Source organism: Macrotis lagotis, chromosome 1, assembly GCF_037893015.1.
Source record: "Macrotis lagotis isolate mMagLag1 chromosome 1, bilby.v1.9.chrom.fasta, whole genome shotgun sequence".
Taxonomy (NCBI): domain Eukaryota; kingdom Metazoa; phylum Chordata; class Mammalia; order Peramelemorphia; family Peramelidae; genus Macrotis; species Macrotis lagotis.
Genome location: NC_133658.1, coordinates 206,516,664 through 206,541,670, shown reverse-complemented (window position 1 = coordinate 206,541,670; position 25,007 = coordinate 206,516,664).

The window sequence follows — 25,007 nt, the reverse complement described above, 5'->3', positions numbered from 1 at the left end:
TAAGGAGAAAAAAAAATAATGCTGTAAATAAAGAAATGATTAAAAAGGTCCTTGGATATCTATTGGCCTAGAAATGTTGCAAACAGTAATAAAGCAGATAGAACTAAGTATTGCAACACTTTAGGGGTCCTATATGCAGGTCACTGTCCCCAAAAGCAACCATCATCATGGTGAAATGGGAAATTGCATCTGGAAGATCTATAGCAGCCAAATCAGAGGATGCAGCAAAACAATCAAGCCTCAGGCAGATGGTTTGGAATTCTATCATCTGGAGGGTCAAATATAAACAACTCTTCACCTTTCCATGCCACTCTACAATATATCCCTGGCTACAACCTAGTGAGGCAGGGAGTTTCAGTGTCATTTTTATGTGCATTTCATAGATAAGGAAACTACATTTCAAAATGGTGAAGAAACTAAGTCAAGTTGTGGTAAAAACCTGGTTTCTTAAAAAGGTATAGAGGTTGGTTTCTTTTTTCCTAATAACTGAAAACTTTCTGTTTGGTATACTGAGGAGATTATAAAGGATTGTCCTTAGAGGTAAAGATCTATACTAAAACCTTATCTCTGTTACTTGATAGAAGTGTCTTATTAGACAATATATTTAGTTCTCTGAACCTTAATTTTCTCCCATGTAAAATTTAGAGAATAATATACATTTCATAGGGCTCCTAGAAAGATGAAATAAGATTATCTGTGGAAAGCATTTCGTTACCCACAAAGCACTAAAGATTCCTTTTATCATCACAGTTTCATTATTTATTCCACTTTTTGACCTCAGCCTATATTCAGTATTAATTTCATTTCCAATATAATGAAGATACCTTAAAGGTGGTAGTTGCTTTACATTTTTTTAATATCTCCAATTTCTAACACAAGTTCTGATATGTGCTCCTGTAGTAAAAGGAACTTATGATTTCCTTGATTCCCTTCATCTATACCTGCATCACTTTCCCATGTTTCTCCAAAAGTTCAGTGTAGGGATGGTCACCTTACAGGTCTTCCTCATTTTCACCCTCCATCTCTAGAATGCCAGTGTAACATTCTGACCAATCAGTCACCTGCCATCCCATATTCTTCCTACCTAATCACATCATCTTTCCTGCAACAAGATTCCTTGGTGATATCCTTTAATCCTGTTCTTCAGAGTTCCCCATTGGCTTTACTTTTCTGCTGGTTCATCTTTATCATGTGCCTTTTCTTTACCCTCTGTATATGCCCCTTTATAGTTCGACAATGGCAATGGTATTACATATTTTGCTACCATAACACCACCAGTAAAATGTTTGTATTGAAAATATTGGACTTTGCTTTGATAGGTAGCTTGGGGTCAGTAAAAGAGCTTTTCAATTTCCCAAAACTATTCAGTGTATTCTTAACTCTTTTTCAATTAGGGATTCAGCAGGATCCATCTGTGTCTAGTGCTATGTCTCCTCATTGGTCTTTGGATAAATATCTCACATTTAGGGTACCAATAGTCAAAGCGAAATTTGATGGTCTTAAAAAATGTGTGATTCTTAGCACCCTCTGCCTCTTTTTCTGCTACTATGCCACCATTACTGTAGAAAACAGAAGGGGGCCCCAGAGGACTGAGGTCCCTTTAAAAATCTTCTTTGCATCTGGTACATAGCAGGTGCAAATATTTATTGAATGAATGAATGGATTTGGCTTTCTGAGACATCCAGAGGCAACTTGAGATTTCTATTTCTGTCATAATTATGGTGTCAAGTATTTTCCAGTCCTCAAGTTCTGCCTCTTTCTGTTCCCTGTCCTGCTTCCCTGACACAATTTAGGAACCACTTCTAGCTCCAGCTTCTCACATTTTTGGAATAGATTTTTAGGCCCATTAAATTGGAAAAGGCATTTAAGTGATGCATGAATACTCTCTATCATGTCCTAAAGAAGAACCTCTGCAAGCTTTCTAGTAATAACTCCCTACTTCATGAAGTTCCATGTTTTAGGAAAGTCATCCTTTTGTTGAGTCCAAATGTTTATTCTCTCTTCTGGAGTTATGTAGAATAAGTCTGCAAAAAAGCAATTCATATAGTTGAGACTAATATGATATAACCCAATGTTTTCTCTTCTTCAGGCCAAATTGTTTCCTTTTCCCATTCTTATAGTTTTCTATCACTTGAAGTTCTTATTATTCCTCTCTGGGAAAAATATTCTCCTAAAAAGTATTGATAAATGACCAATGCTATGAAAATAATTTTCAAAAGATAAACATGATTATTAATAATGACATGAAAAGATGCTCAGTCTCACTGATTATCAAAGAGAAAATTGAAGCAACTTTGAAGTACAATATTCTAAGCATCAAATTTTCAAAGCTAATTAAAAGCAATAAAATTCATTTCTGTAAGAGCGGTAGGAATTGTGAAGAAGCAAATATACTCATTCATTGCTGATGGAATTGCAAACTCAGTGAATCCTTGTGGAAAAGATTCTGGATGTGTGAAGTATTTGTTCTAAAAAAATATACTTTCCAGGTTTTTGAAGCACTTTATATTTATTATCTCACTTGATCCTTACAACAATCTGCTGAAGTGGGGGGGGGGCTTTTTTCTCTCAGTTTTGCATATGAAGAAATTTAAAGCTAGGAGAAATTAAACAATTTGTCCTAGATTAAATGAAAATTATACTATACCGTGCAGTGGGTAAGGACTCTAAATCCAATGTTCTATTCATATACCACCTAACTTCCTTCAACTTGCTTCCTTAATAATATTGTTGTCTAATGATATTGGATACTGTGCTTCTCCATTTTGCTAGGAATGTGTGGATTTTCTTCATTGTACCTTGAAATTTGGGAGAAATATTTCATTTTTCCTTCTATTTTTATTTTACAGGACCAAAAGACAACTTAAAGTGCATCCTTTAGGAGACATTTTAAAAAAGAATATTGTCGTTGTCACTCATTAAAGGATCAAAGATGAATGGTTGCCAAAATGTTGAATTTATAAAAATAGGCAATTGAGAGATCAGTAAATATTACTATGTGCTCTGAGTTACTCCTATCCAACTATACCTGATCAAAGTCATCATTTTACCTTCTGTTACTCTACTATTCATCTTTTGTTTTTCCCTTTCAGGCACCACAGGTACAGAAACTGCCGCTTTCTCACAAGGGAGTCAATCCATTATACTTTAGGATTAGTCCCAGACCAAAGTTGCCCAGATTGAAAGTAATCCATATCTTACCTCAAGCCTATACATAGATAGTGGTAGCCCATGTTTCATGGCCTCCAGTCATCTATCAGCCCACAAAGGAATTTCAACATCTTCCAAACTGTTGTGTTTCCTTAACCTTGCTTTGCAATTTTTTTTAAAGTAACAAAATAAAATCAATTATACTTTTGGTAATGGAAAAGCCTTGATCCTACTTAAAATTCCTGTGTCTACTAAAATTTGAACAAAACTTAATTTCCTGATCAACCTTCCCAATAATTGTGGTCCTAACATAACGATTCTTAACTTGAAGTTCATGAACCCCATGAATTCAGGGAATCTCTGAATCTGGATGGGAAAGAAAAAAAATAAATCTTTGCTTTTACTAACTTCTGGTTGAAATTTAGCTTTTTCTTTAATTATTAAAAACAAAGCAAAGCAAAACACATTATTCTAATAAACCTCCATAGGCTTCACCAGATTGCCAGAATGATCTGAGTACAAAAGGGCTATTTGCTACTGCCAAAGTAGAATGTAAGCATCTTGTGGACAAGATATATTTTCACTCTTTTATTTTGTGTGCATTTGGTGCTTATTAAATGCTTGTTTTTTGATGTTTGAAAGAGACTTCCAAACTCTTGTACAATATTCCCCAATTCTGAATGTATCAATACTTAATCAGAAATTTTGGTTAACTAAATTACTACATCAATCCCCATGTTGTAGATTTAAAGAGTTATTTTGATGTGCAAAGGAGATGACCAAACTATCCTCTCTAATATGTTTGCCAAAATGTGTTGCTATAATTTAAGGTCCCCAATATCAATGTTTATTAAGGTGAATCTTCTAAGAGATATTCTTTGAATGTAAAATGTTTAAAACTTAATGAATTATAAATGGAAGATTTAAAAAATAGGACTAAAATAAAAAGTGTTATGAAAGTAACCCCTCTCTTCAAAAAAGGAAAATTGGAAGATAATTTAATTATGAAATTAAAAAAAAATTTTTTTTTGCAAGGCAATGGGTTTAAGTGGCTTGGCCAAGGCCACACAGCTAGATAATTATAGAGTGTCTGAGGTCAGATTTGAACTCAGGTACTCCTGACTCCAGGGCCGGTGCTCTATCCACTTCGCCACTTAGCCTCCCCCTAATTATCAAATTTAACGACAAAATAATAATAGCAAAAATGTAAAGCTTCATAATAATAAGTATAAAATTAAATATTAGTTATTTTATCTATCCCTGCAACTTTAGAGGCAGCTATGTGATTTGGAGCAAATCACTTAACTTGTTTGCCTCAATTTTATTAACTGTAAAATAATGTTAATAGCAGTACTTACCTCTCAGGGGGTTCAAAAGAGATAGTATTTGTGAAACTCTATTAGCATTGTCTCTGGAACATAGTAGGTGCCTTATAAATATTTTCTCTCTATTTTTTCCTAAAAAGAATAATAGAGACTTGTTGATATCTAAAACCCAAGAAAGATATCCAAAAACTTTATAGGGCAGTATCTATAAGAACCTAGTCAAATTAGTAAAGGTAATCAAAGAAATGAGAAATAATTGAGTAATGTTTATTTGTTTGTTTGCGGAAGCAGGATGGTAATGATGAAAGAAGAACCTTGGCTTATTGTTGTCCTTAATTCTCAAAGAGGACCACTATATTAGAGTCAGGTTACAGTGTGTCCAATAATGACTGATCAGAAAACATTTACAATGACAATTTAAAACCAATCACTGTCACAAAAAGTTATTGAATGATTTTTTCAGTAACATGGGGTTAGTGATTGATGTAGATTAAGAAAATGAGTGGTGGAAATTGTGTTAGACACTGCAGGATATAAAAAAATAATTCCAAAAGAATATATAGCAAGATGCTATTTTTGGTTTCATTTTACATCAGAAATTCACCAACTTTCATGGACATCAGTCTAAGAATAAAACCACCGAAGCAAAGAAAGATTACCAGATCTCATGATTGAGTTGAGATTTTTTTTGTCAGCCCTATACAAGTCAACTTCACCATATTATCTGGGTCAAAGAGGCAGTAAACAGTGAGACAGTAGCAAAAAAAAGAACACTTAAAAATGTAGAGGCAAAGCTTATAATTTTCTCTAATCATACCTTTTCCATATCGCATAGACCTTATTCCATCTATACTTTGCTAGTGCCATCCCTCACTCAGCTTAAAATTCTCACCCATAAACCCTGACCACAATGCAAAGCCAATACCATTTACTCCATATGCATGGTAAGCTTTAAGGTCACTATAATACATTTATCTCTCAATGGTGGCTAATGGTCCGTTAGCTGAATGGTAATTCTAAATAACTTGGCTATCAAACCCTTGTCAGAGAAATTTGATTTGAATATTTTCCCCATTCTTATCCTAGGTGCATTACATGTATGTTTGTGTGTGTGTGTGTGTGTGTGTGTGTGTGTGTGTGTAAATGCACATGCTGAAGCCTTTCAATTTCATTTGCTCAAAATTATATATTTAGCTTTATGTATGTAGTTCTATTCTTTATTCAGTTAAGAATACAATATTCTGCCCATAGATGAAATCTGCTTATCTTCTAATTTTTTAATGTATGGTATGATTTTTGATATTATTGTCACATATTCATTTTTCATTTATTATAGAACATGGTATAAAGTATTAGTCTAAGTCTAATTTCTGCCAGATTGCTTTATAATTTTTTATCAGCTTGATGTACAATAAGGAGTCTATGCTGACAATGGCCTGGAGGAACTCTGAGACACTGGAGAATTGTCCTCTGATGGTCCTGCTGATGGGGTCAGCACACTTGACAGCATGATAGACTATTCCTAAGCATCAAAGAAATAAACTGGGCAGCATAAGGTTGTAATCTGATCCTGCTCAAAATCTTGACCAACTTGACATAGAGAATGACAGAGGATTCTTCTAAGAATACAAGAAGGCAAGCTATTTCAAAGCAGAAATGTCGCTCTCAAACCTGCTTTGAATGCTTCAGTTCAGATGGCACTGACCTCTAAACTTGCAAATAATAAAATGCATATGAGATTGACTAAAACTTGAATATTTTCATTTCATGTAAAGAGAATATTAGGCAAAATATCAGAACCATCTCACAAATGGTCGGTGAGGACTCCTTATTGCTTTGTGTATGATATTTTACCTAAAAACATAGTGCCAACAAGTGCAGGGCAATCATAAAAACAACAATCTTCATTCTAAACTCTGATTACATGAAATGTGAAGAAACTGAGTAGTTAAGAAAATATTTAGAGGGAAGAACTGGACAGCATAAGGTCTGAAAATCTTCACTTAATTCAAACTCTTGAAATTTTGCTTAACAATAAAATGGTAACAAAAATTGTACCAATATCTGAAATTGTTTTGAAAAAAAGATGGATCTATTTAGTCTAGAATTTTGAAAGGTCTTTTTATTTAATTTCATAGTATGAATCCAACCTGTAGACCAATTATACCCAAACTGGGTAATTTAAAAAAGGAGATATCTATTATCCCTTCCTTGAATGAATGTATTTTCCCATTGTATTTGGTATAAAATGTAAAAACAATTCTGAATCTGCACATATTATGTGGCAGCTGTTGCCATGCTTTAAAAAAAACCATAGAAATGATATAGCTATCAAAGTATACTTTTAAGGACAGATGTTAAATGACACTATGGTATGAATGACTTGAAAATGTATTAAAGATCTGTGATGACAAGAATTAGAGATAACATTGATGCCAAGTTGATGTTTGGTTTGGAGTAATTAGAAAAGGTGAGCACCATACTAGCCACCAGATTTAGCAAAAAAGAAATAAAAAAATTCACAAATTATACATTCCTTTAATCAGAAATTTAAAGTAAAAGTTATAAAGTTTAGACAATACAGGGTGTCAAATAAACACAGTGAACAAAAAATACAAGTCATCAGTGAAAAAAACTAGTTCCAAAGATTAAAATTTAAAGACAAAAGAAGCAAGATAAAAAAATTAGTATTGGAAATGTATGATCATCTATGCAGTCTCAAGAAACAATATAATTAAAATAAAAGTTGCATCAAATAGGAAATTTTATATATCTAATATGTTTGTCTATAAAACACATATAAATATATTACCTCCCTGTTTATATATATATATAAATATATATATAAATATATATAAATATATATATATATAAACAAGCACATATATTTACATATATCTAAGATTTTCAGTTTCCTGTATAAGCACATATCTGATAGTTTCATAAATGCTGATTGCTTAACAACTGATCATATATATGTATATAATTTACAAACATATATATTATATATACATACATGAAACTATCAACTTATATATTAATTTGTGAATACACACACACATGAAGCTATCAGTTTCCTATTTAAGGAGAGACAGGGACAGAGAGACAGAGATAAAAGACACACATGCAGAGGTAGAGGATCCTAAACTCTTACCTGAGAAATTTGATGTAAAATCGTTTTTTCCCAGTCAACTACTTCTGTTCTTAGACTAAATGTAATAATTTTGTTCATTCAGAAGCTTTTTCATAGAATCATGATTATTTTCTATAATTGCCTCTATGCCTTGTTTGGTTAAGACTATTTCTTTTACCCATAGTTAAGTGATCTATTTTTCTTCTAACTTTTTTATTGTATAATAAAATGTTCATCTAAGCCTAATTTCTGTCAGACTTTTCTAGTTTTCTGATCAGTTTTTAAAAGAAACAAATAAGGAGTTCTTTCCTAATCAATTAATATTTTAGAGTTTTATAAACTGTTCATGGGTGTAACATAGTTTCTGGTTATTTACTATGTTCTGTTCCATTTATTTGCTCTTCTCTTTTGTTAGCCAATACCAAATAATTTTGTTGAATGCTATTTTATAATATAGTTTGTAACCTATATATGCTATTCCTTTTCATTTGATCATTTTTTATCATTTCCTTTGATATTTTGGAAACTGATAGATGTATTTTGTCTATGTTCATTTAAATAAACATAATATAATATCCTATTTTTTATATTGTAAAGTTTTTGATTTTGATTTTTTTGGATAGTATGATTAGAATTCTTGCTATTTTGGATTCATCAGATTGTATATTAAAAAAATCCAGTCCCTAATTTTAATTCTGTATGTATATATATATATATATATATATATATATATATATATACATATATATATATATATTTGCTTTCTATGTATTTTTCTTATGAGTAATGGATTATTTGGTTTTGTTTTATTATTCAGTGTTACTCTCTTATTTTGCCGAGTTGTTTAATTTATTCACAATTAGTTTTATAAGAATTAGATTTATTTTTTCTCCATTATCTCTAATATTTATTTTTGTATTAGAACTTTTTTCTTTTTTTAAATTTTATATTATATCTTAATTTCTTTTTTCATCCTTATTCAACCTTATTTATACAACTTTCATTCCCATATCCCCAAGTCCCATACTCCAATTTGTCCCTCCTTTCCCTAGTTTTGGAGTTTTACTTTAACTTGTTAATTCTTTTTTCTTTCTCCTTATTTTTCTTTCTCCTTATTTTTTCTCAGTTAAGTAAATTCTCCATCTCTCTTTTCTCCTTCAGCATCTATTTTTTTTCTTCTCCACCAGTTGCCCTGTGTATGCATTGGACTGTGTTGAGTTCAAATTTGTTTTATTTACTATCTCTTATCCTTAAAGACAAACAATTATTATTCTCATGTTGAAAGGACTACAATGATAAAGTAATGATGATGACAGTGACAATGCACAACTTCCACAAATGTAACTCACAATAGAGTAGATTGAAATAGTCTCTCTCCACATGGCAATTCTAATTAGGGATGATATTTTGTACAGGGCAGTCAATTCAAGCCCTGATGTTGCTACATAATTTCTACTTTTCCATGGCTTCTGGAAAATGATAAGTTAGGATGTTAGTAGTTCTTGAAACGCAAATGTTTGTCTGACCTACAGAACTCACTAGTTCATTCCTCTAGAGAATATAGATGTATATATATATATATATATATATATATATATATATATATATATACCATCAGTACAATGATAATCATCTAAAAAATTAGATTCCATGGTGTCAATTCCTTTTCCATTAACATTTTCACCAATGGAAAAAACTCCATAGGTGATTCCTAGAACCACCTGGCCAAGTATGAGTGAGTTATAAAAATCCATAACAACTGACTGAATATATTTAAAATTCTACCGCTTGTTTACCTTACAAGGATCTTTGCAGAATTGGTGTAATGGAACAAGAGCTAACTTTAGAGTCAAAGGAAGTAAGTTAAAAATACCTCCTTACCTATATGACATTGAGAAATGTCTATCTCAGATTCCCCAACTGTAGCAAGAATAGCGCCTATCTCACAAAATTATTGTGAGGATAAAATGAGATAATATTTGTAAAAAATGCTTGCCATAGTGCTTCACACATATTAGGTCTTTATAGATGCTTATTCTGTTCTTTGCTAAATCAAAGCTTTAAAGACTTGAGTTGGAGACTCAGCATTGGGAAAAAAGCCTTAAACATAATATAGTTCATCCTCCTTATTCTTCAAATGAGAAAATTGAGGAATAGAGAATTTACACATGTAGTGGGTAGTAAATAGCAGTGGCAAGATATGAACCTAGACTGACTTCTGACTCAGAATGAGTGCTGTGCTATATAATCTCTCAATCTTGTCTTTGTCTCTCTCTTTTTACAGAGGAAGACATCTGTGTCCCAAAAGGAAGTGAACTTCTCTAAGGTCATATAACTAGCTATGGAATACCCTAACTATAAATAAGACCTAGATCTCTTGGTCCAAGTTTGGTGGTTCTTTTCCCCCTTTCAACTATTGTAATACTTCTTTGTTGTAAAAATGCACTATAATTATTGCAAGATTGATTCTTCCTCTAAGAGAAACAAGAGGGACTAGGGAGACATGGGTTGTATTTTTTATTATGCTTCTATGTCCTTTGTCAGATCAAATAATTGCCTGTGAGTTTTCCATAAAGTAATTTGCCAGACTGATGTGAAGATTAATGATAATCTGTGACTGTGCACTTTTTGAAAGAAGAAAAATTCTGTAGCGTTTGAAGTATTTTAATTTTGTTCTTGTTTCCTGATCTTAAAACTTGGTCTGTTTCTCCTTAACAGAAACAAAATTTGAGAATCAAATGGGACTTTTGTGGCCCTTTCATTAAGTCAATACTTGAAAAATAGTTCATCTACCCCAAATCTAATAATGGTTGTCCAGAATTCAGTTGAAGATCTCTAATTAAAAAAAATGCACTCTTCCAGAGGTGACTCATTCTATTTCTCAATGACTCTGTTGAGAATTTTATTTTTTATTTATTTCCTTGCATCATATCAAAAGCCTTATCTCAAAAAGTTCCACCCCTTACTTATATTTCTGTCCAAGAAGATCCAAGTGAATTTCTTTTCCCCATGACAGCCTTTCAGATACTTGAAGACTGCTCTCATTTCTTCTCTTCTCCAAGCTAATCATTCCAATTCTTCCAATTGATTCCTCTTTGGCATGAAATGGATGCCCTTAAATAACCTTTGTTTTTTCCCCCCCTGGACAGACATTAGTTTATCAATGCCCTTCCTAAACTATGACTCAGAGCAGAGTACAGCAGTAGATTATCTTCTAATTCTGGATAGGTCTGCCTATAGACAATGTGTAGCCCTTTTCATGGAATTGTCAATTTTCTAATTCAAAAAAATGGTCACTATATAGTGATCATCTGGTAGAACAGTGGTTAGAAAAGAAATCTCTAAAAATCATGAACATTCAACCTGGGCTCAATGTCCTTTAATGAAGGGAAACTCATCATCTCCTAAAGCAGCTCCCCCCCCCCCAGATAAGGATTAAAATATTTTCACAAATATTTTGTAATGAACATTGGTATTTACTCTAATCTGTCCATTTAGATACTCAATACCAGTCTTTATTCACTGTATAATTTTTTGATATTTTTAAACTGTGGCACCCAGAATAGAATACTGTACTTTAGGTGAAATCTGGTAAAGTCCTAGAAGAGAAAAACCACCACTCATTTATCCCTGAAGGAAATGATGCTTCTAATGGTGACCAAGGTTACACTAGGTTTTTTCCCCCTTTTTTTTTTGACTGCCATGGCACACATGCTGAGCCATAGCTGTTAGGATCACAAAATTATAGATTTAGTCCTGTAAGTATTCATATTGCTTTTCAATTTATAGATGAGGAGTCTGAGTCTGAGACTCAAAGAGGTCAAGAAAGTTGCCAAAGATCTCAAAGACAGAGATAGTGTTTGATCAACAATAGCCATGAAGTACCTGAAGCAGGCACTGTCAAATTTTTAGAGCTTAGTTAGACAAGAAAATTGTCACTGTCATTTACTATATCCTGGGTAAGTTACCTTAACTTTTGTTGGACTCAGGAAGTGTGAGGCTGACAACTTTGTGCAAATCTGTCTCACTTAAATTCAAATAACTCTCAATTCAAGAAGTCACATTTTAATATCATTATTCCTCTTCAAAAATGAAGAATTGCCACTATCACCATTAACAAAAACAATTTGACCACAGCCCTTCTAAAACCAGAATTAGTGCCCTTTACTAATGCTATACAAATTGTAGTTAAGTATATCCCTGTCTTATATACTTGTGGAATTTATTATTTTTAAGGTTTTTGCAAGGCAAATGGGGTTAAATGGCTTGCCCAAGGCCACATAGCTAGGTAATTATTAAGTATTTGAGCCTGGATTTGAACTCAAGTATGCCTGACTCCAGGGCTGGTGCTCTATCCACTGTGCCACCTAGCTGCCCCCAAAATTTATTTTTTTTGAACCCAACTGTAAGTCTTTATACTTTGCCCTTGAACTTCATCTCCATAGATTTATACTAATGCTCATGCCTGTCAAGATTTTTGAGATCAGACTCTAATTCTATGTTTTAACCCTTCCAACTTTGTCATTTTCAAATTTGATGAAATTAGGTTTTGATGAATATGCCTTTCACCAATCATTGATAAAAATTTTAAGCAGATCAGTCCAATAACAACTATCACAGTACAACTGTCAAACTAATATTGAACTAGTAATAATCATAATTTGAATTCATCCACTTTACCCTTTCTGAATTTATCTAATAATAGTTAATATTTATCGGATGTTTTCCTTCATTTCTCAAAGAAGATCATAACATCAGGGGAAGTAGATGTCATGACAAGAACTTGAACTGGATTTGGATGAGGGGATGCTGGGCAAGGTCACCAGTCTGACTTTCTCCTCCAGAGCTCTAGGTCCAGTGGCCAGATATGAATCAGGATGATTGGACGTGGTCCTGGATATGAGGCAATCAGGGTAAAGTGATTTGCCCAAGGTCACCTAGCTGCTAAGTTTCAATGTCTGAGACCAGATTTGAACTCCTGTCCTGACTCCAATGCCAGTAGTGTTTAATATGTATGAGGCATTGTACTAAGCAAATTAAAACTATCATCTCAATTTGTTCCTCTCAATGTCCTTGGGTGGTAGATGCTATTATTTTTCCCATTTTACAGATAAAGATATTGAGGCAAATAGCGATTAAGTAACTTTTCAAAGTTTGTTTAACTGGTAGTATCTGAAACAAAATTTGAACTCAGGATGATGAGTTATCCTGATTCTAGGCCTAGCATCATAGTGACTGTACCACTTAGTTCCCTGATGGCAATTTTAAATGCCCCTAACCATCTAGTCATGTTGCATGTGCTTGATGAAATATTTTCTGCTTTTTCTCACACAAAAATCATCTTTGATAAGATCTTGAATAAGAACTTGCACCCTACTTATATTTATATTATCCTTTGTGTCACCTACAGTTGTGTGTTTTTGTTTTATTTTGTTTAAGATCAATTATAGACTTATGCTATAGAAATTTCAGTGGAAGAATGGTTTTCTTTTAAAATCCTATCATCCTTTGTTCCAAATATTTTCACCTTAAGTTTTCAATTTTTTACCCTTACTTAAGAGCTCTATTGGCATGGAAGTTGGCAGCCTAGGAGAGAAGCTGAGGCACCTAATCTGAGAATATGATGTGCTCAGGAATGATTGACTCTACTCCTAACCTGATGGACTTTTCCCACCATATCACAGTAACTCTGTCCTTACCCTAGAAGATTATCTCCACTCTTGTAGTTCTTTCTCATCAATTCTTCTGGAACTTCATTTTAAGGAAGGTGAGCTTGCCCTATATGTTTTAATTTCTTTCCAGGTCCCACTCAACTCTCTGGACTTTCTCCTTTTTTTCTTTCTGTCTGTCTTCTGTTTACCTTTCTTTCTTTCTTTCTTTCTTTCTTTCTTTCTTTCTTTCTTTCTTTCTTTCTTCCTTCCTTCCTTCCTTCCTTCCTTCCTTCCTTCCTTCCTTTCTTTCTTTCTTTCATTCTTTCTTTCTTGGAACTGAATCTCCCTGAGATATATAGTGAACAAATTATAATGCTAATTTTATAAATGATGTCAGAAAGAGGCTATGACCTATACATGATCATAAAGCTTCCAAGCATTATTATTGGTATTTCAATCCAGTTTTCTAAATTTCAACTTTTTACTGTGACACTCCCAGATGTATAGCTGTATAGATAAATTATGGATAGATGATGATGATGATGATGATATATAGATAGATAGATGGACACATAAATATATTAGATCATTTAATAAGTGCTTACAATTGCCAAGTATTGTGTTAGGTTCCAGAGACACAAATTTAAACTTTTTGAAACCATCCTTTTATTTTTCTTACAGTATAATACCATTACATTCAGGGACCATAATTTGTGCAACATATAAAGGAGCCCTTTATATGCTAAAATTTTAGGTGGTTTTTTTTTTTTTGGCAAGGAAAATTGAGGTTAAGTGGCTTGCCCAAGGCCACACATTTAGGTACTTAGTAAGTGTCTGAGGTCAGATTTGAACTCAGGTACTCCTGACTTCAGGGTCTGTGTTCTATCCACTGTGCCACCTAGCTGCCCCTATATGCTAAATTTTTGCTACCATGAAAAGAGATATTGAAAATATTTTTATACATATAGGCTATTTTTCTTTTTCTTTGTTCTCTTAAGATGCAAAAATTCTAATCAAGACAATGACCAGCCATGATTCCAGAGGACTAGTGACAAACAAAGCTACTCAGTTATTGCCAGTCATATAAGAGACAAAATATGTCCCCCTTTTGTCTCCTAAGTAAAGTGAAAAAATGCTAGTTAATTCAAAAAAGGAAAGTTTAACTAAATAATAAGCAATCCAGAGAGTCTCTGCCCTCAATGTTCTTATATTCTAATGAGGGAAGACAGGGCATAGAGTGAAGTAGAAAGTAGGGAAAGGAATTTGCAGGACGTTGGGAAGTTGTTTGGAGTCATGTCCCTAGTAATTTAAGGCAAAACCTCACTTATTAGAAGTAGATCAAGGATTGGAGTCCCAATTTTGGGTGGTGTAGAGACAATTGAAGAGAAGGGTCATGCCAAGAAGACTACAAAAATAACTGAAATCATTCCATAAGACTTGGGTTAGCAGGATTAACAGCTGCCATTAAGCTTATAGGAGATGTATCAGACTTTAATTTCTATAGTAATATTTCCAACAATATGTGGCCATGCTCCATCTGCATATTACATCTGCTAAGGAAAATCTGCAACTGGGAAATCCCACATACAGTTAAAAATGAGTTTCTTCTGAAGCCAAACCCAATACCCCTGACCAGCAGCTGTGAGGAGATCTAATGCCAACAGAGTTAAGTTCTACTTCATGATTCTAACCTGGCATGTGGAAGAGCAACTGTGTGGTGAAATGCAGGTGTTTTCTAGGAGGAAAATGCATGTGGAGTGAGGCATTCACTCCTAAAAGATCAGAGAAAACTCTCCCTCAGAAGAAATTCAGGGGGCAAAATGTTCAAAAGAAGAAAAATAAAAAATATCTCAAGGGAAAAAAAGATTGGAAAACTCAATATTCATTCTGTTCTGATTCTTAAGCAGGTTTTGCTCTATTTCACTGGTGGTTAAAATTGGGAAGGACAAGGAAAGCTGGGATAGTATGGTTCCTCTGCCCTGATCTCCTACCCTCCTCTAGGTCATGGTCTATTTAGGTAGCTGCTGACTGAACTGAATCAGTAATTTGTCACCAGCTGGGCTTTCTCTCCTGGGTTCCTATGTGAGAAATTACATTGATGCTTTTCTGAGGAAACCTCAACAGGGTCAATGAGCTCAGGGGAGGAAACCCTTGGATCATAGAATTTTACAATTAGAAATTATTTTAGGAATTATTTTGTTTATACTCTTTATTTTACATTTGAAGAAACTGAGGTCCACAAAGAGAAAAAAGAGTAAAGTCTACTAAACTAAAGAGTCAGGATTTAAGTTCCTCCTATTCAATTTCAAATTCAGGACTCTTTCCACTCCACCTCATGCTGTTTTTCATTTGCCAGGCTTCAAATGCCAAAAGGTAGCTGTTGGGGGGGAAATAGTATTAGTGTATATAAACTCAGGGACATTTCAAGCATGAGCAGAAACCTGAAATGGATTCCATTAAAAAGTACATTTTCTATAAGTGTGGGTTTTGTCCTTAACATGTCATAGTTGATGATTCTAGTCAATATTTTATTCAAATTTGATAATCAAGGAAGAGAAACTTATTTTTAATTGTATTAAGGCAAAGTCAAGTGGGTAGGGGTAAGAGAACTTAGGTTAAAACAGGGCATGAGAAGCAGAGGAAAAAAAAAACAGGAGAGATCCAAGTTCAAATTCTTCTTCCAATATTTATCGTGCAACCACAATAATGTGACTTAATCTTTCTGAGTCCCAGTTTGCAGTCTATCTATGATTTTGCAGATAAATTCTAGACTTTCCTGAATCTTGTAGAGGGTATTTGATGAGAGTCACACAACTATTAAGTGTAAAAGAATGATGAGGAAACTCTGCAACAATGCAAAATTATAACTAAACTTCAATTTGTACATTTATAGAGTCATCTAGAACCCTAATAAGGGCAACTAGGTAATATAGGAGATAATAAAACTAGACCTGGCATCAAGAAGTCTCTTCTTCCTGAGTTATGGCCTTAGACACTTACCAATTATGTGGCCCTGGGCACTTAATCCTGCTTGTTTTGGTTTCCTTATCTGTAAAATGAATTAGAGAAGGAAATGGCAAACTACTCCAGTCTCTTTCACAAGATACCAGATGAGGTCATGAAGAATCAGACATGACTGATAAATGAGATTTTACTCTGAGAAATTGAATAACTTGTCCAAAATTTTTCAGACAGTGTGCTTCACAAGCAGAACTTGAATTCAAATCTTCTAGACCCCAAAGCTGGTCCTGTCTCTCCTACATCCTTTTGCCTTCTCACTACTGCCTTTTATATATTTGTGACATTATAACTGAACAAATTACATGTGGAAATTTTTCAATAGCTTTATCATATGAATAATGATCGTTTCTTTTTATATAGCACTTTAAGGTTGGCAAAACACTTTACATGTTATCCCATTTGATGCTCACAATAACTCTTGGAAATAGATGCTATTACTATTACTGTTTTATAGAAGAGGAAACTGAGGTTGACAGAGGTAAAGTGGCTTTACAAGAATCATACAACTAATAAGAAAATATGGATAGATTTGAACTCAGGTTTTACTGCAACCTAATCACTGTGTCACTTATAGCCTCTTAGATATGAAATATTAGTTTAAACACTCTATATAATATGGATCATAGACAGAGTTGGAAGGGATCTTAGAGGTCATCTCATCAAACCTTTTCATTTTATAGAGGAAGGAACTGAGACTCAGACAATTTAATGATTTGACCAAAGTCACATGGTAACTCTGGGATTTGTCAATCATTTTCTGATTCCAAAATCAGACTCTTAACATTGCAACAGGATTGTGTATTTGAAACTATGATTGGCAAGACTTATTCAACATTTACCTATTCAAGTTTCAAATACTAAATAACTTTTCCTAAGTCTTGGTTTTCCTGCATTCACCTCCTACATTCATCTCAGTCCAGGAAGGTAAGGCATTAGAGAATCCTTAGTAATCAGACATAGCAGTGATACCTCTGATAACCTAGCTTAAAAGTGAAAAAAAAAGAAATGCTGGAGGAACTGGGAGAAGAGAGAGAAGAAAATAATTGAGAATAGCTGCACATGCAGATCATTTCTCATCAGGAGAAATTTGTATTGTTTCTTATAATTCTCTCCCCATTCTACCATGTGATTATGTACAGATTAAGCATGTGCAAACAGATGGGTGGACAGACCCATAGCAATAGATGAGTCAACATTTCCAAAATATGTCTAAAAAACTGTCTTCAAGGAACTGAAGTCTCATTACTGAAGCCATTACTGTCACTGTGCATCAGCTAAACTGATAAGGATGGATTTGTTCACCAACAATGTTAAGCTTCCACAAGGTCCAGGATGATGGCACTGTTATAAAGATGAGTTGTTTTATGAAATGATATAATCCTCATACTCTAATGGAATGCATACAATATGCTTCATTAACGCTGCCTCTGTATTATTACCCTATGGATAATCTAATGACACATTAGATGTGGAACATGAAAGGAATTAATCAAATATAGTTTTTCTAGAAATAAGTTCTAGTCTCAGAGATCTGAAAATGGTGGCCACTAACATGATTTCATTGCTATGACAAAATTCTTGCTTAATTAAGAATTAGAAAAATTATGTAAAACATGAACTCTACCCTACTCTGTTGGAAGTTATAAGGAATAAGACACAAACACATGTAACTAAAATAGCCTGTATTTAATAAAAAAATACATTCTAGAAGCTCAAAGCAAATTACAATGTGAGATGTAAGAGGAAAGTTATACATACAAGAGGAAATGAATGAATGAAAAAAGCCATTCATTAAGTATTTACTGCATAACAGGCATAGAAATACAAGTACAAAAATGAGAGGAATAGAAAGCATTTATGGGAATAGTAGTCAAGGAAGGAGTTTTGGTGTGGAAATCAGAAAGTTGGTAAGTAGAGATGTAGGAAAGTTGATTACCTTAGCTTTACCAGAAAAGTAGAATTGATTTGTTTGCAATTCCCATAACAGGAGAGGGAAAATAAATGGAGGGAAAGCATTATGAGGGAGGTCAGCGTGGATATCAGGAAGATGGTGGAAGTAAAGCAAGCTCAAGTCTGGAACTGACTAGTCCCAGATATAATGAATTCTCAGTCAGTAAAGAAAGCATGACTTCCCTGCATCATGGGAAAGTCTCTATAATTCCTTGCAATTGGTCTTTTGCCTTTAGTGTCTGATTTCTCCAATACAGACTTTGCAAGGTTGCCATTTTCTCCCTGAAAAGAACAAGTTACATTTGAACCAACTTTAAAAAATAGATAGAAATTCAATTTTCTCATTTCCTGAATTAGGGGATTAAAATTAGGGCAAGGGAAATAATCTCTATAATTTTTTTTAGGTTTTTTGCTAGGCAATGGGGTTAAGTGGCTTGCCCAATGCCACACAGCTAAGTAATTATTAAATGTCTGAGGCCGGATTTGAACTCAGGTACTCCTGACTCCAGGGTCAGTGCTCTATCCACTGTGCCACCTAGCCGCTCCTCTATAATTTCTTATAGCTAAAAATTCTATGATTTCACTCAAATAAGATTATGTACAGTAAATGGGAGTTTCAGGGATGAAAGAGTTTTTAGCTCTTTCATGGTGTGTGTGTGTGTGTGTGTGTGTGTGTGTGTGTGTGTGTGTGTATGTATGTATATTTGCCTGCAATGTCAAACATAGAGAAAAATATTGTTATAATTGATATCAAGCAGCTTGTCTCAAATTTTCATTTTAAACTTTATTTATTTAAACATTTATTCCCATACATGTTCTCATGTTTATATCTTTAAAATAACTTGAAGCATGAGAATATATCCTCCTCTTCCAAAAATAACGAATATATCCCCATGCAAACTTATTGTTCTCTTCAAAGATGAAAGTTAGCTAGCTAACATGAGGAGTTTCTTCTTGCAATGTGTCAAATAACAGAGATTGCTGTACCTAAGAGTGGCAGGGTTCCAAGTCACAGGGGAAGGGCTTGCTAGCTACTCCTGCTAAGGAGATAAATCTACAATTATAGTTAATCGTTATGCAGAACAAAATGTAAGAACTTAATGAACCAATTCTCCCTACAAACCAAGCTTCTGTAGAAACTTCATATTTTTCCATAGACCCACACCAAACTTTGATCATATATAATATTCAGGTTAAAGATCGCTAAGCATAAGCCAAGGGGAACAAAATATCTTAGGTAAATATTTCTCTGATCTGGTATCCTGATGAGGCATTCTGACTTTTTGTAATGTGTTATAGGTAACAGTTTTGGCACAGCTCAAGCCTGATTCTTGAACATTTTGTTTGAATTTCTCCTTTGCTACTATCTTATTCTTTTTTTGTCATAACTGTGTGTGAACACTCATGTGTGCATATGTGTACTCATTGTAACCTCCCTTAGATTGTAAGCTACTTGAGAACGGGATTTCTGTCACGTATTCTTTTTTATTATTTGTACGTGATACTGGGCCTTACACAACAGAGGATGAGTTAAAGAAATTTTTGCTTTACTGAATCAGAAACATGTTTGTGATATGAAAGATAAGTGATAAGTACTTTGATAGTAATGCAACAGAAGACTTAATTGTATATTGAAAAGGCATTTGCAGGACCCTTTTTTATGGACTGTCAAGATGACATGTTTTTTGATATCAGGGTGATCTCCTAATTCAGCCTCTTTTAAAAGTATTCTGTGAGGGGGGGACATCATATACATCATTAAAGAAATGAATGTATGGACGTAGCCAGAGAAGCCCATCAAGGGGAACTGTAGGGAAGTTGTCATTAGAGGAGCCATGAAGTTTGGAGAGTTGGAGACAGCTTTTCAATGATAGGAAACCCAGTGCAGTCTAAGAAACAAGGGTCTCTCTCTGGAGATGATGAAATCTGGATAGGCAAAAAGGGAGTAGGACTTGGGAGCTGTACATTTGGGAGGGATCAGCTGCTTAGAAACATTTATCAGAACTGAGAAGCATAGTAGGCTTTGGGGTAAGGGTTCAGTTATTCTTAACCTCTGGCATTGGTTCTGACTCCAGATCAGAAATGACTTTGCTTATTCTTGTGTCATGCTTTTATTGTTGGGTGTTTTCAAAAAGAGTTGGGAAGCCAATAAAGGAATTCCTTGGAATGTTAGCAGTATTTGACAATAAGCCAAAACTAGAAAACTTCCCAGTTGATACTGACTGCTTTGTTCAGGGCTCATTCACTCAGATTGGTTACCAGGTTATTAAGGCATGGAATACATGGAATACACACACACACACACGTGTGTATGTATATGTATATAGTATTAGCACAATCATTAGTATTGTTTATTTGTTTTCATCATGGCTGACTATTACACCATTTATGGTTTTCTTGCAACATATTTGAGTGGTTTGCCATTTCCTTCAGCCTATTTTACAGATGAACAAACTGAAGCAAAGAAGGCTAAAGGAATTTCCCGGAATCAAACAGCTAGTCACTGTTAAAGGCTAGATTTAAACTTAGGTTTCCTGACTCTAGATCCAGTGGTATTTATACTTTGCCACTTAGATGTCAAATTAGTTTAGTATAATTATATTTGAATAAAGCTATATGATCATATATGTGTATATATGCATTTTATGCATGTATATAAATATATCTATATGCATATATAAATGTTTGTATATTTAGCTTTGCACCTCAGATATATATACATATATATATACATCTACAAAAACATTTGCCTTACACAAACATGAAGCTATGCATTTACATGCTGTATATTACATATATTCTGCTTGCACTGCTATATGTATATAATATATAAGTATTTACATTTGTATAAAATATATTTTAAACTAACAATAAAGTATATACTAATATTAAAGATGATATATAAATATATTTTGCATCTATATTGCAATAAGAAATATGATCTATGTATTAAACACATGCTATAGGTGCTTATATATTATAGGAGTTATATAAACTTCTATATATGAACATTCATATAGAATATGAATTATAATTCTATAACATTCATATATGTTTATTTTTAATAAGTAATAACATACTCTATAAATATGTAATGTACTTAAATATAAATTATAAAGTCATTTATATATAATTATGAATGCTTATAATATATTAACATACAATATAGTATACAACAAATGTTGATATATCATAGATATTATATATGTTTGAAATATGCTCATTTATTTTATGTATAAGGTAATTATCTGTATATACATATGCATTATATATCTTCAAATATAAATTAATCAATATCTATCTGTCTAACTATCTCTTATAATATGACACACAATACATCTGAATATGGGCAAAAAAGAATATATGTGATAAATGGCATGACATAGATGCAAAATATAGTATAATGTTCTCAAGGAATGTATGACATATTGTATGGACATCCTAAATTGCATGCAACTAGCACTTTATTATACTGATCAAATTAGTGACACATTGTGCATACAACAAAAGTGACAGATTTATACCAGCATAAGTGATATCTTATATGGGTACAATGAATGACATGTTTAGCAGGCATTATAAATTACATATATATATATATACATAAATATATTTTATTCATATTACTCTTCATAAATATTACATTTTACAATATATGATGTAATATAAATGTTCTCATTGGGGACTAACTTTGGATTGTCCTTGTGACTTAGCATCATACTCTAGATAATAGTCTTCCGTCATCCACTTTTTTTTTCTGATGTAAATTGCTGAAATCAACAGTCTCATCTTCAAATGGTGAAAAACTTCATTCAATGAACAGTTACATGTTAGGCATAAGTAAATAGCAAGAAAGAAAACTTACATGCAGGAAGTAGCCTAAAAAAATACTTGAAATGTCTAAAAGTCTACTGGTGGGAACTCCCTTTACCATTGCAGCTAATAACTTTATTTTTTTAATCAATGGTTTTTGAGAGTTGCTGTGGCCAACCAACAAAATGAGTCCTCCCAGAGTCAAATTCTCATAAAATTCTAAGGATATAGACCAATCTTTAGACAATGCACAAGTAATACGTCACCTTCTCCCTATGGGAAATTAAATCTTTTTTTTTTTTTTTAGCTTTTTGATACAAAACGCCTTTCAGAGTTCATGTTCTGCTGATATAGCCTTTGAAGGTCCTGAGTTTTCTTCATGTCTTAAGAAGGCATTAGACTAGAACTTTAGTGCATGACAGTAAGGGATCACCTCAGTAATGCCGACCAGAAAGGAAAGGTGAACAACAATGCAGGGAAAGCAAAGGATAACAGATGAACAGTTCAAATGTAGCATTATTACCCATGGGAAAAGGGAATAAAGATTTATTAAGTACCTTGTATGTGCCATTGTCTTAGGGTTTAAAACTATTATCTCATTTGAGGTCAAATGACAAAGAATGAAGTTTGCCTATGTGGGATAATTAAGAGACTCATGGAAAGACATAATCAAGAACTCAAAAGATGAGAAGATGCAGAACATTTGTAATTTGTACCACTGAGGATAGTAGCACAATAATGAGATACTTTGAAGTATAGCTATTTGAAAAAAAAATCTGTGGAAATGCTTAAAGATCAGTGGGTATATTGCTGAAAAGTTATGACCAAATTAATTTTTACAGATATATTTCTACTTTGCCACAGACTTATAAATTTAAAGAAGGATCAAGATGGAGAGGATCTCAGTTCATATAATCCAATCTATATATAAAAAATCATGTTAACAGTACCCATAGTAAGCATTTAATATATGATTGCTAATTGATATGAACTTTCTCAGCAAATTATCTTCCATCTTCCATTTGAAGGCCTGTAGTAATGGAAAATTGATTCTCTAAAGCAAGTCTTTCATATTTTCAGAAATTTACTGAGTGTTTGATCTTTGTCCTCTCATTGATCTAAACTCTGCTTCTATAATTTCCATGCAGTAGTCCTAGTATTTCTCTTCAAGAAGAAAGTCTGGAAGTTAACTATAATGTCACCTCTTAAGTATTTTCACTGAACTGAATATTATCTCTGCCTTTTAAAGAGTTGCCTCTATCTATCAGATCTATGCAAAGAGGAAAAAAATTTATAACCAAACAAGAAATAGAGTGCATTATAAACTGAAAAATGAATGATTTTGACAATATTAAATTAAAAAAGTTTTTGCACTAATCAATGCTGCCAAAATCAGAAGGAAAACAGAAATCTGGGAAATAATCTTCACAACTAGGAATTCTGATAGAGGTCTCATTTCTAAAATACAAAGAGAATTGCATTAAATTTATAAGCTTATAAGTCATTCCCCAATTGATAAATGATCAAAGAATATGAATAGACAATTTTCAAATGAAATTAAAGCTATAAACAATCATATAAAAATTCTCCAAATAATTATTGATTAGAAAAATGCAAATTAAAGCAACTCTGAGGTATTACTTCATACCCATCAGATTGACTAAGATGAGAAAAAGGGAAAATGGTCAATGTTAGAGAAGTTGTGGGAGGATTTGGACTTTGATGCATTTCTGGTGGAATTATGAATGGATCCAATCATTCTGGAGAACAATAAGGAACTGTGCCCAAAGAGCAATAAAACTGTATTCCCTCTGTTCCACCAAATCCCATTCAAGGCCTAGATGTCATAAAAAGTGAGAAAAGTCCCACATATTCCAAAATATTCATGGCAATTCCTTTTGTAGTGGCAAAGAACTGGAAATTGAGGAGATGCTGATCAATTGGGGAATGACTAAAAAAGTTATGGTATATGAATGGTATGGAATATTATTGTTCTATAAGAAAGCATAAATGATCGGACTCTAGAGAAGCATGGAATGAGTTACAGTGTTGCCGCTGAGATATAGAGATAGAAGATAAAAGATCTAAGGCCACTGAAAAAGCAAAATAATTAGAGTGTTCTCTCTGGGATTTTAAAAAGCTCCGACTTTGATTACAAATATAGCAAAGTAAACAGTTTAAAAACTCCTAGAAAAGCAGTAAGCACTTTGAAGGCTTTGAAGGCAGGTTAGGTGAAGTGAGAGAGAGAGACAGAGAGAGAGAGAGAGAGAGAGAGAGAGAGAGAGAGAGAGAGAGAGAGAGAGAGAGAGCAAGCAAACCCCGGCCATGTAGCACGAGGGCCCATGGTGAACCTCCAGGGTCAAGCATGGAAGAACATGGCCTAAGAAGGAAGGAGAAATTCAGACATCCAGGAGGGTAAAAGGTAGATCCAAGAAGAAGCAAGAAGGAGTGGAGGTTCCTTTTAATATACTTCTGTACTAGGTTGGACAAGGTGGGGCTTGGGGAATGGTTTAGCACTTTGGCCAGGTGTTCTCCAATGGACAAGCTATGTACTAGTCCTTCCTGTCCCAAGGTGCCGGACTCACAGGTTCAACATGTCATTTGCTATCACATCAGTATCTATGGCCAAGCTTGGGTGAAAGGGAAATGGGAGACAGACCACAAACAACAGGGATCAAATTACATCTCAGGTACTAGCAACCTTACGCAATTAACAAAATTAACAGTATAAAAGATTGCAGAATTTGTTTTTGACTATAAATTTTTTTTACATTCATAATTCCCTACATCAACAGGTTCTGATGCTGAGTGAAAGGAGCAGAACAAACTGTGAGATGATCAACCTTGATGGAAGCAGCTCCTCTCAGCATTTCAGAGAGCTAGATCAACCGTATTAGACCCACTTTGGACAATGCTATCCCCATCCAGAGGATGAAAAACAAAACAAAATAAAACAAAAAAAAT